A 13435-nucleotide genomic window follows, 5' to 3' on the forward strand; every position below is an offset into this window, starting at 1 on the left:
TAAAAAGTTGAAAAAAGTCATAAAAAGTCAATGAAAAGCCTGAAAGAATTACTGAACTTAAACAGTGATAAAATATATAAAAAAATCGGAATCATCTTCTAATAGCTGAAGGTTTTTGTGAATAGTTTAAAGTTTGACTGACGTGTGTAGGTAAAGGTTTGTAGGAGGAGTAGCATTTCAAAGAGGAAGAAGCCTGAAGAGGATTTGAAAATTGCTCCACTGACTTTCAATGTAGATAGATAATATTTTAAGAAGTATAAATGGTAGAAAAAAGTTGAATATACACTTACCTAAAGGATTATTAGGAACACCTGTTAAATTTCACGTTAATGAAATTATCTCATCAACCAATCACATGGCAGCTGCTTCAATGCATTTAGGGGTGTGGTCCAGGTCAAGACAATCTCCTGAACTCCAAACTGAATGTTAGAATGGGAAAGAAAGAACTTTGAGCGTGGCATGGTTGTTGGTGCCAGACGGGCTGGTCTGAGTATTTCACAATCTGCTCAGTTACTGGGATTTTCACGCACAACCATTTCTAGGGTTTACAAAGAATGGTCTGAAAAAGAAAAAACATGCAGCAGTCCTGGGGGGCGAAAATGCCTTGTTGATGCTAGAGGTCAGAGGAGAATGGGCCGATGTTGCCTGGTCTGATGAGTCTCGATTTCTGTTGAGACATTCAGATGGTAGAGTCAGAATTTGGTGTAAACAGAATGAGAACATGGATCCATCATGCCTTGTTACAACTGGGCAGGCTGGTGGTGGTGGTGGTGTAATGGTGTAGGGGATCCCTTTCGCCTTCAGAACTGCCTTAATTCTTTGTGTCATTGATTCAACAAGGTGCTGGAAGCATTCTTTATAAATGTTGGCCCATATTGATAGAATAGGGTCAAACACGGTATTAGTATGGTGTTCCTAATAATCCTTTAGGTGAGTGTATATGATATATGAGCTGAGTATTTTGATATTTGAATGATTTTTGTAGTTGAAAGTATGCAGAAATAGTAGGCGACCGAAAGTTGTACAGAAGAATCGGATAACAATACTGTGACTGCTGCCGAATCAGCATTCACACAACAATGTGTACTCTTTTAGAATTGATCCCAAGTAAGTTGCAAGTAGACAACAAGTAACTTCTTTTTTTCACCCAATGTAAGTCAAAGAATGATGTAATCCTGATGGAGAAAAAACATTTGTCCGAAAAAATATCTTTGCTTTTCCTTGAGTCAACATGCTAGATGGGTTATAGTTTTGAACCCCGCTGTAAGTGCCTATTTGCATGCACTCTTGGTTGTTCCCCAGCATACATTACAGCATGATTTGGAATAAATATAACATGTAAGAGCTCTATGTATAAAGACTATGTGCCATGGTACGTCCTACTATGACCTGCTGTTCTGGAGACAAATTACAAACTGAAAGATGTCGAGCGGAAAAACTGTTAATCAGAGCAAAGCCAAACACTGCCGGGCAGCTAATGAAGTGGCTAGAGAGGGCCACACTGGGTGACCTCCATCTTGTCACTCATTACTGCTAAAGGAAACAGTGAAGGCCTGCGTGGAAACGCACACCTTTCATTGTCGTAGCTCAAAACAGCGGCAAGTCTGCACCGCCGCTCTTCAAGCCCAAATCACAAACACAGTACGAGCCTGTTGCACATCCAGGCCTATGCAAAAGTGGGCTTTTGATCATGGCCGGGTCCTCAAGGACGTATTTAAAAAGGACAGCAAGAGGAATTACGTGGAATCTGTGCGTCTGACCCCTGAGAAATCATTTGCTCTGATGGCACTAAGAGGCTTGGCCTCCACACACTGGGCCGACACAGAAGATGAACACAGGAGATTAGCTAAGACTAACAGTATCTGTCATGATGAACAGACGCCTGGCCCGAGTCAAGATGCTGAGACTAAACCCGCCAGCTCTTCTAAAAACATACAATCCCCCCAACACTTGTCCAAGCTCAGACGCATGTAAAATACACCCACGTCTGCTTAGATAAACTCTGAGCCGCTCTACAGACATGCAGTATACTCAGCCTGGAGTTTGACTGATGCTGCTTCTTCTTTAGAAACAAAGACAGTATACAGTATTTATAAGTGTTGTTTATTACTAAATGACATGTTAGCCAGATGTAAACATGAGATTTGGGAATTACCTTGAGAGATTTCTGTGTGTGATGTTATGGGAAAGTAAGGCCAAAGCCATGTTCTTACTATATATATATATATACACATCTGGCTAACATGTCATTTAGTAATAAACAACACTTATAAATAAAGTATTTATATATATGTATATATATATATATATATATATATATATATACATATCATGGTATGTCGTTTAGGAAATTATTATATATATGTGAAGTTTGAATATATTGAATGAATCTTATTCTGAATATATTGAATGAACCTTGAATATATTGAATGAAAGTCTGAATATATTGAATGAAAGTCTGAATATATTGAATGAACGTCTGAATATATTGAATGAAAGTCTGAATATATTGAATGAAAATCTGAACATATTGAATTAACGTCTGAATATATTTAATGAAAGTCTGAATATATTGAATGAACCTCAAATATATTGAATGAACTTTGAATATATTGAATGAACCTTGAATATATTGAATGAACTTTGAATATATTGAATGAAAGTCTGAATATATTCAATGAAAGTCTGAATATATTCAATGAAAGGCGTGTTGATGTTAGCCAGATAAAAGGGACCTGCCTGACCAAAAAGGTTCCTTTCATTCAGTCTTCCATGATGAAAAAGTGAAGAAACTTCTTCATTGGAGAACGGTACTGGATACGGTTACCGTTACCAGTGTTTTGGCCCGTACATGCATTCGCCAGTGTGTTAATAATCTCTTCATTGCTCAAAATTGCTGACAATAGATTTCTTGCTGATTCGCTCATAGTGTCACACTTCGGTTAGGATTAATCACAACGAAGACACAAGATGGTGGCAGACAATGACATCAGATTCCATTTCAACTTCATTCAGTATATTCAGACATTCATTCAATCTATTCAGACATTCAGTCAATATATTCAGACTTTTATTCAATATATTCAGACTTTCATTCAATATATTCAGACTTTCATTCAATATATTCAGACTTTTATTTATATATACATTCAAGGTTCATTCAATATATTCAGACATTCATTCAATATATTCAGACTTCCATTCAATATATTCAGACATTCATTCAAAATATTCAGACTTTCATTCAATATATTCAAGGTTCATTCAATATATTCAGACTTTCATTCAATATATTCAAACTTTACATATATATATATATATATATATATATATATATATATAGTGTGAGCTAACCCCCATTAACACTGTTAGCTCTGTCAGCACTGTTGTTAGCACTGTTAGAGCTGTTAGCATTGTTAGCTATTTTGGCTCAGCTACTTAGTAGCGGATTCTCCTCCATGTTTGCTTGTGATGTCAGAGGTGAAAGCCGTGTTCAGGCAATCCCAGCTTAGTCTATGTCATATATGTGGATCAAATGACACTGGACGCTGGAAGTGACAAACCCACAAAGAATTATCACCTGACATCCATTAAAACAACAATGGCGGACGTGATAGATAGATGGTTCATCCAATCACCTACCAGGTATTTTTTGAAAGTGCCTGCCCTTTTCCCAACAGTTTCCAATGTCAGCTTATTAGATGGTTCTGTGTAACAAACCATCCGAATGGTTAAAACATAGCAGGTGACGTTAGAGAAATGTTTGTATTGACCTAAAATTTGTACCTCTGATGATGTGAGAGGTTTCATAAAGAGTGTTGAATCTAAAGAAGATTCATGTCAATATGTGGGTTTGCCATCTTACTGTATTTTTTAGAAACAGTGCTGTATTGCAAATAAAAAGGACAAGACCACAATGGGGAATTTGTATGCTCAGCATCAGTAGTTTGTTACTGAATAACAATACACGTGAATCCACGACAGTGAGAAATACAGTCCACAATATTTTTGAAGAAATCATTTAAATTACCATTTATTCAAACTTTTTTTTGTTTTTCTATATGCTGAAAAATGCTTTAAAGGGGTAATAAAATGCAAAACCGAGTTTACCTTGTCATAGTTAAATTACGACAGTTCGGTGGGTAAAATAGGCATACATAGTACCTCAAAGTCCTATTGATCCTATGCAAATCTCACAATTTGAAACTGGTGAATCTCAACAAAGCTAATAGTTGAAGTCAACTCGGTGGCTGTACCTTATTTTGCTCTAGTCTTTACCTTTGTCACGCCCCAAAATTTACATACACCACTGACCTGAGATCAGCTAGTCTTCTGAATTCACTTCTGAGACTTTTTTATGCGAGAAATCAACTATGTCAAGCTCAAATATGGGCCGTTTAATGAAAATTGATGGCTAATTGCAAATTTGGCAAGACGGCGTCAGACTTCAGGAGCTCCACACAGTCTGAAGAGACAGCAGGCCGCCGGCCACGGGCTGCCGGCCGCAGAGCCGCCGGCATTTGGTAGTAGAGTAATCCAGAAACGGTGACTTTGCGGTGAGATTATAAAGACAGTCGCGTTCTCATATACAGGCGGCAGCCGTCTTGGGAGCTACTGTCTTCCTAAACTATCTTTTTAATAAACTGTCTGTACACTTACAATGTTCTCAATGCTTTGGTTAACATTTAGGGACCCTCATTATGCTACCGTTGAAGTGTGGTAATATTTTGAGCCTTTTTAGTGGTATAAATAGCGATTTGTTTTTACTTTCCCTGTGCCCCAAATACTAGCGTTGTAAGCTAATCAGCAGTCCGTGCTAGCTTGTTTCAAGCTACAAACACATTCGATTAGCATGAAATCATGTCCCAGAGAACGACAGAGTGGGTACACATCTGTTATTAACCCCTAGGTTTGTTTTGCGTCGGAATTGTCCTTTAAGGAACAGTGTGAAATACCCTATATAATCATTCTATCACCCCTTTAAAGAGGCTGTTTGGATACAGAGGAGCAGGAAACAGGTCACTGTTGGCAGCCATGGAGGTCTTTCCTTCCAGGCAACTCTCCCACAAAGCAATCAATTTAAAAATCAAATATGAAATTAGATTTAAAAAATACTTTTAATTACATTTGTGAAATACTTAATTTGCCTGTTGCATAGATTTGCAATGGGTGTATAGGAGCATAACATTTTTCCAATTCAATTACAATGCTGGTTCCACTGAGTTTAATAAAGTCAATATTAGGCAATTAGATCATTGAACCATTTTAGAAACCAAAATACAGATGTGAACTGGATATCATCACCAAAAACTAATGCAATAGCCCTTCAACAATAACATTTGTTATTTCTATAATGTTAAAATGTTTACTTTTGTGTTGCAAACATGTAGATTCAACTTTACAGTTATCAGATCCATGTCAATAGCCAACATCATCCCTACATTTTGGTACACCAATGGAAGGTTTATGTAATTGTATTTAATAATACAAATTGAAATCTCAGCAAATGCACACAAATATAGAATAAATACATAAAGAATCACACATTGACATCCCTCTGTGGGACATTTTTCTCTCTTCTATCCAATACTCACAGGGTCTGTCTCCTGCATGAGAACAAAGGCTGAACAAAAACGTATTTTGAAATGCATTTTAGACGTCTGCTGACAAGTCACTCACACCCAATAAAAACAGATATATAGTGAAGTGCTGCAAGACAAATGGCTGCCTGGCAGCAGAGCAAAAGCTGGCAAAGGACAGCCAAGGGGACGGGGACAAAAACTAGTCCCTAAAATCCCTGAGTCCCATTTAACTTTAATGACCCAAACCAAACAATGAATTTAGATGAGCTTGTCCTTGTCACAAATGCCTGTATTTTATGAGTTTGTCAGAGGCCAAGATACACTGCTGTTTTACATTTAGCTCAGTGACGTTACAGTGACAAAGGTCCAACGACAGGGGGAGTTTCAGGAACACCAGAACCTGAACATCTCACAAAAAGAAACCAGAAAGACAAAGAGTTGAAAGTTTGAGGTTCCATCATCGGAGGTCTGAGCAACAACTTCCACTGTGCTGTGCTTAGGCCTGTGAAGTCGGCAGGATAGCCAGGTCCCATGTCTGCCATGTCACATGTTCGGGGATCAGAGGAACTGGAGGAGCTGGAGTGTGTATGGGAGTGTAAGTAAGACTATGGGTTTGACCAGATCTTGAACCAAGCAGCACATGATGCCTACATACCGCCAGCTAGGCAGCTAATAAAGTCCAACTGAAATCAGCAATTGACCCTGACACTAATATCATCAAGCTGCGCTCCGAATTAAATGGTCACAGTGCAAACATGGCGCCCACTTCAAAGAGTCCAGGGGCTTACTTTTGAAAAACAAAGGGCATGACACTGTTTAAATATGAGCACTGGGGACCTAGTGAGACGCCAGAGCTTAGGAGTGAGAGCAGAGAGAGAGAGGCCAGATAAACAGGAGCAGTTTTATAGAAGCTGTAACCCTGCTAGTCTGCTTTTAGAAAAGTTCAATATAATTTCATACTAATATATATATATATGTGTGTGTGTGTGTGTGTGTGTGTGTGTGTGTGTGTATGTGTGTGTGTGTATGTGTATTATGGAGTAAAAAAAAGCCAATTTCCAATAGTTTTGGAGCAGGGTGCAACAAACGATGATTTCATTATAAATAGTCAACCACCCACTTCAATAGCTATGACAACTACTAGAAAAACATAAATCTGTTCACATTGCATTCATCAATGTAATGTGTGTGATTACTATATAGCCCTCTATTTTCAACATGGCCCTGAATTTTGACAGTAAAACCAAGATGTATGCTTTATTTTTAATGGTTTGTGGAGTATTTGTCTTTCTTATTACGTATGCAGAAGGAAGAATGCAATAAAATTCTGAAGATCATTTCAATCAGACATCATATAGCACTTTTCATACATAAAAATGTAAATGTATTTACACACCCCCACACACACACACACACACACACACACACACACGTGCAGCTGAGTTTTCACATTTTAAACGACCTAAGCCCCCCCACACACACACACACAAACACACACAGGAGCGCTCAAAACATTGTGATTAGTCATAATGTGAGTTATGACTAATCCTAAATGTAGATATCCATAATTGTACATTTTAAGAATAACTTGCTGGGTGTAATTGCAGATGTGCCGAAGTAATATTTTGGCTTATCAAAAATGCAGAGACTGTATGTAGTTTCCTACATTTTCACTAGTCATAGTTGCAACTATCTAGAAGTAGAAGTGTGTAGTAACCTCTGCAGCAGCTCCATCAATTCTCACATGTTAACAGTGTTTGGGAAAGTGCAGCAGTGTGTCTGTGGCTGATGACAGAAAGCGGGAGGACATTGACTCAGTATGAGTAAGTTCTCTCTCATGTGTGATGGAGCTCGGTGCCTCCAATCCTTACTGTTTGCTCTGAGCTGTAGGTCAATGGCTCTGCGGTGGATACTCACACTCATTAATGTTGTGCATGTAAGCAGAGCTGATGAGGATGAATGCCTTTAACTATTCTCTAAGATAGTTTCAGTAGATTTACTGTTCTTATGAGGAAAGGAATCTCAGCAAACTATGAAAATGTTTGAAACAGTGATTAAAATCATTTATAAGGATTGATTCTTTCAAGTGAACTAAGTGATGTTCACATAGCTGCCACTTGAGGCATATATGCTTATATTAAAAAAAATCCCCAAACTGCAAGAGGAAACACCCAGCCAACTTCCAAATGTGTCAAACCAATGTTTGTGACTAAATTTAAATGCCTTTGTGAAAACCCAAACTGCCGCTCTTCCATTAATTGGCCACAGAGGATTTGGGGCTTGGTCTAATGTGACCACACAGCTTAATTCCTCCACGTAATGAAGAACTTTTAAACACATTCAAAACAATACTACAACACAACACATGAAGTTAAGGTCCAACTAAATAAACAATAAAACATAGCAACCAACACATTAAAGGGGGTAATTGTTTCCTAGAAGTCAAGGCCTTTTCCAGTTAAACTGAATCACCATTTTGGAATTTCTGGATTCCTGAACTGCAGAAAAGCTTTTGAGAAAATGTTTCACAGTTAAATTTAACCCTAACCCTAACAGCCACTAAGGAAATACCATGTTAACAGATCAATGTCCATGACAACTGAGCAAATTCCATCTGATGATAAGGGCTGTATGATACAGTTGAAAGCTAAAGAAAAACCTAGTAAGTGGACCTTGAGTTGGGATTTTCTTTCAGATGTGTTCCTGGGTTGTAACTCATGGTAATAATTAAAACAGATGAAAAATGTCAATAATTTTTTCAGCTTGGGGCAGAAAAACCAGTAAATACAACACTGACATGTTATCAAGTTGTTATGACGAATGTAAGTTCTCATTTAAGCTCTGTTTTGGTCTCCCCCAACTCATGAGGGAAATTCCTAGGTTGTAGAACCAAAACTATGAACTGAAAAACTTCTTTCTTGCCCTCAGCTCTGTTTGGGTGAGAATTATCTGTGTGTTTGTCACTACGAGCAACACTTTTCACATTATCGTTGATCTATTGTTGATATACAAATGTTGTATAGTGCAGCTTTATAGGTTTCTCACAGGCAAAAATACAAAAGTAGTTTTCAAGGTGCTCCAAATTTAGGCACCTCTATCTTTAAATCAAAATCAAATTAAAATGTACTAAAGCGTGCTTGTGCAATGTGTTGGAGGTTGGAGGTTGTTCAATAAAAGAATGTTGGAAATGATTTCCTTTCATTTGTTTTAAATTCAACAAGCAATTCGTTGTATTTTAGCAGAATACTCAAAGCAGCAGAAATGCATAGTTGAGTACACTTTATTATCTGTTTAAGTTATATCGTTATCGTGATATTCAACAACGTTACCACATATCACATATTTTCCTCATATAGTGCAGCCCTACTTTATACTGTAGGTCTGAAGAGGGGAGCAGAGACAGAAATCTCCACCTTGTCGGAGACGCACTGAGGCTATTTAAGGCTCAACATGGGCCAGGAGTGAAAATGGCCAATCAGTGATTAGGAATGAAGCAGTGTGGAGAATGAGGAAGCGGAAGGGGCTGACACTGTATCCAGCTAATAAGAAAGGAGCCTCAGCTCCGCCATTTTGACTGTAAAAGAAACAAGGAGGCCTAGAACAGACGGAGTAAGAAATGTGGTGGCGTGCATTAGCCAGACCCCCACCTCCTGCCAATTACACAAGGAAATGTTTTGCCTGGGAGAGAAAATGCCAGACTCCTAACACTGTAAATCTGACACCCCCTCACTCCTTCAACCACAACACCAACAGCAGCTATGCTTCAAATGAGTGAAATCGAAGCAGTTTAACTACTGCACCACTTTGAAGATGAACCGCATTTTCAGCCTGACAAGCAGCTGTGGTGTCCGAGAGACGCAGCCTAAAGGACTGATAAGGAGGTGAAAATGAAAGGAATATTCAGCAACCAACATTTCGAACTGGACAAAATCACTGAATTGGCAGTAAAATGTAAGAGCAGCATATCAGTTTATGTATGGATGTCTAAATTATTTATTCAGATATGTGGGGACATTTTCAGCAATCCAAGATACAGATTCACAATTTGAAAAGATCAGCTATCAATGCCCTACAGCAAGAAAATGACATGGACTGTTGAACTCTGGATGATATAATAACAGCACTTTTATATGTCTATGATGTTGTGCAATTGCAAAAGCCCATTTTTTATAAGCTGTTCATGCTGTGAATAGGGTCAGATATTTTCACATTTAATAATTTGACATCTTTTGAACTTGTATTCACTATCATAAAAAAATACCTGATTTGACAAATGTGTGTATCAATAACATCGGAAATTATTTTTTGTATTTTCTCCAACCCTGTTGCCTGATAATGCCAAATAATCAGAAAAGTGGCAACTTTTCACTTTGAGAAACAAACGTTAAGTTGCTGATTTTCTCGCATATCCTTGTTATCCTGTGGGTAGCTCCAAAACACCTAGTTTTCATTAGCTAAAACAATAGCCCTGTTATAAGCTTCAGTTTTAGTTTTTTGAGTTTTTAAATTGTTTTATTCAGCATCAGAAGTATGCAGTGATTTTTTTCAATCCATGAAGGAAGTAAGGACAGTGAAAAAATCAGAATCATGGATCATTTGGAGATACATGGTTTTTACTTGACAGCAAGAATTTGCACTTCTTTTTGGTACAAATAATATACTACTATGAGTACTACTACTACTACTACAGTTAACACTGTTAACATAAAAATACAGCAATGCTCCTTTAATGTAATACTTATGACACACTATGGAACGCAAGCATGGCATTTCAATTTACAACCATATACACACATATACAGTATATTATATTTAAGATAGAATGTATTGCAGTTAGGGATTCAGTGGAGGATACAATTACCTCTATAGGTGTATCATACACCTATAGAGATACTTCTGATTGTGGTTGCATAAACTGTGTTTTTTGTCTGAAATCCCAGGAGCAGGGTAAGAACTATCACACTAATGAAAGGCTATATGAAAATAGGGTATACAATCAGTTTTTTATATGAATATTAAGAGACAGGGTTGAGTCCTGTGGATACTGGTGTTCACCAGTGATCACCAAATGGAAATCATATTTCCCAGTCCAACACTGGTGTCAGAGTGACTTCAGCTGCAACCTCCTCCTGCTCCAACCACGTGACGGTGGGAGTGTGTCTAGGTTCAATTCCCCTCTAGAACCTCAGCTCAATTCTGCTGCTATAAAAAAAAATCTAACTTTTTGATTGCAGCAGATACTTGCAGAGGTGCTGCATGAGTCTGGCACAGTGAGGACTGCCGTTCCCCCAGTGGAGAGGACACTGAAGGAGCACAGAGGTCAGGCTGAGCTGAGAGCAAAGCAGGAGGTAAGAGCCGGCCGAGATCCCTAACACTGATCCAAAACTATTCAGTTTTTCTAATTTTCTTAAGTAAACGACTTCTTTACTTGTGATTAAAACTGTTCATTTTTCTATGGAGTCTAGTGTGTTTCTGCCAAGCTAAAGCCTGTCAAAACTGAAAAATAAAAATAGTTAAATTTGGTACAACTCTGCATGAAACAGCTTTTTCTGACCCACTACTGGTCACATTAGTGGACATGGTCACATTTCTGCAGGTTTGCCACCTACATTCACAACAGTAATTCTGCAGGCTTTGGCCTTATGGCCATGGGGCACACATTGTGTGTAACGTGCATGTAAATATGCATTTACATATTTATCACAGTTCAGTCTTGTTTTTATCACATGATATTATTAGAGCTGTGTATCCAACAATTTTCCCGTATGTACTAAATGTTGAATCTACAAGACTTGACGGGCTCTGAATGAATTCTGGCTTTACTATAATTGGGTTCTGGTTAATTTGACTGATTGTCTAATTGCATCTGACAGAATAAGGGCATTTACTGAGATAAATGCAGACACACCTTGCTTTCTGTGGTGTGGATAGATACCAGTGCACTCACCTAAACACACCCAGGCGTTATTTTACAGCTAATAGTTAAATCAAATGAAAAAATAAAATAATAAAAATGACTTATCGACTTTAGATGGGAATAAATTAAGCAGAGGATGGATGTTTAGAGAGTAAGTGTGGCAGGGTGAGAATGTGTGTGTAGTTAAAAGTTTGAGGTTGAAGAATAAAACACCCGGCAGCAGCAGCAGCAGCAGCAGCTTCACCTCCACTTTTCAGCAGTTGGAGAGAGCCGTAGTTGAGTGTCTGTCAGCAGCGCTATCAGGCTGCTTTGGAAAGGCAGCGGAGCAGAGCTGCAAACACACACAAGGCCGAATGACAAACGGTGGCCGTTCATTCGCTTATGTCACCAACAGATATATAAGTCACACTGGCACCTGATTCATGTACGCTCCGCAGACGTATGCGTCATTTAGTGCAAAACCACAAGCGCATATTTCACCTGCAAATATACAGCGCGACCTATCCAGCATCGAGAGCCTGTATTTCTGCAGAATGATCGCTGTATGTGGCACACACACACACACACACACACACACACACACACACACACACACACACACACACACACACACACACACACACATAAAACGTGCCACAGCATAACCTGCTTGGCTTGGTGCTGTGACGATTTTTTTTAAATATTTTTTTTCAAGTGGTTTAACATTCAAGCGGTTATGAGACTTGAAAGTAGCCTACAATGAAGGATGATTGATTAAAGCGCATGGAGCGATCCAAATAAGCCTTTATTGCGTGAGAATTCGTTTTTCTTTAAATAACAAATCTCCAATTTCTATGAAATCAAACTTTGAGTAGTTGTGATCTTCCGTGTAGCCTATAGGCCAACCTGCAGCTCGAGAAAAACAAAATCGTAACTCTTCAAGGGCCATCTGTTGCATTGTTCTTCAATGTAAGAGGTTCCGAGTCGAACCATAATAATTCAAAGACCAACAATTGATCAAAATAATTAATTAAAGCGTAACAAATAATCCAGAATCGGGTTTGGGGAACTTCGTACATTATCAGTAACACAACAATGTTAATGAAGAGCCAAATAAACACTGGCAAAGAACTCCAGAGAACTGTTAAGGATGAGAAGAGTAAAAAAGTTCCAATAGAACTTTCTTTATTGTTACAAAATTAGCCCATGTTGTGACACTACAAGACTAAACTCTTTTGTAAATATTAAAGGTCAGTATTTTAGTATTACTCTGGAGACACTGTAGGCTACAGTTGGCCTACATCATTCCATTACTTTTCAAGATCGACCGATCGTCATGATAATTGATTATTTAAGGAGTCGATTTATTGGCTAAGAGAAAGAATATTTATTTGGACTGATTGCAGATTGTTTACGAGGAATATAGCCTACTGTAGGCTATTTTATATTAAATATTAACTGATATTCTTGGTAAATAATGTTAATGAAATATAGCCCATTGCTGATCAGAGGTAATATCTCGTTTGGTGGATAACAGAGTGTTTTAGGGGTAAATTATTCTTGGATAAAATAGCCTAATTCTCAAGAATTGAATACAACTCCTGAAGCAGTTGAAGGCTGGAGTTATCTTTTTGACTGAAGTAGGCCTAGGTTATTTCACTAAGGTAACATGTACAGTATATTCGGCTATAAATGGTTTTGTGCATTGTGGCCATATGTCTATGCCACTTTTAAACAGTCAGTGTGTCAGCATCAATTCAGTTGAAGGAAGGCTTCCTGCCACCCCGCTGATCTGAAGTAACACGTGGAGACACTGACTGGTCCATAGGCATGGGCCGGTTACTAGTTTCAAGGTATACCGTGGTTTGAAAAAGTCCCAAATTCAAAACGAGTTATCAAAGACAGAAAGTGCAGTTTAGTAATCCGTCTCCCTGCCAGTGTGCAGTGTGTTTTTTAC

At 38.2% G+C, this 13435-nt stretch overlaps 1 protein-coding gene across 1 annotated transcript in view; it reads left to right on the forward strand.

Moving 5' to 3' along the window:
• Positions 1 to 10803: 10803 nt before the first annotated feature.
• Positions 10804 to 13435, forward strand: part of tbx4 (T-box transcription factor 4) — a 29011-nt gene continuing 26379 nt past the window's right edge. Inside the window, exon 1 of the mRNA XM_036001576.1 lies at positions 10804 to 10930. The gene's annotated coding sequence lies outside the window, so the exon portion shown is untranslated. The remainder of the gene's footprint in view (positions 10931 to 13435) is intronic.

Source organism: Sander lucioperca, chromosome 5 (genome assembly GCF_008315115.2).
Source record: "Sander lucioperca isolate FBNREF2018 chromosome 5, SLUC_FBN_1.2, whole genome shotgun sequence".
Lineage (NCBI taxonomy): Eukaryota > Metazoa > Chordata > Actinopteri > Perciformes > Percidae > Sander > Sander lucioperca.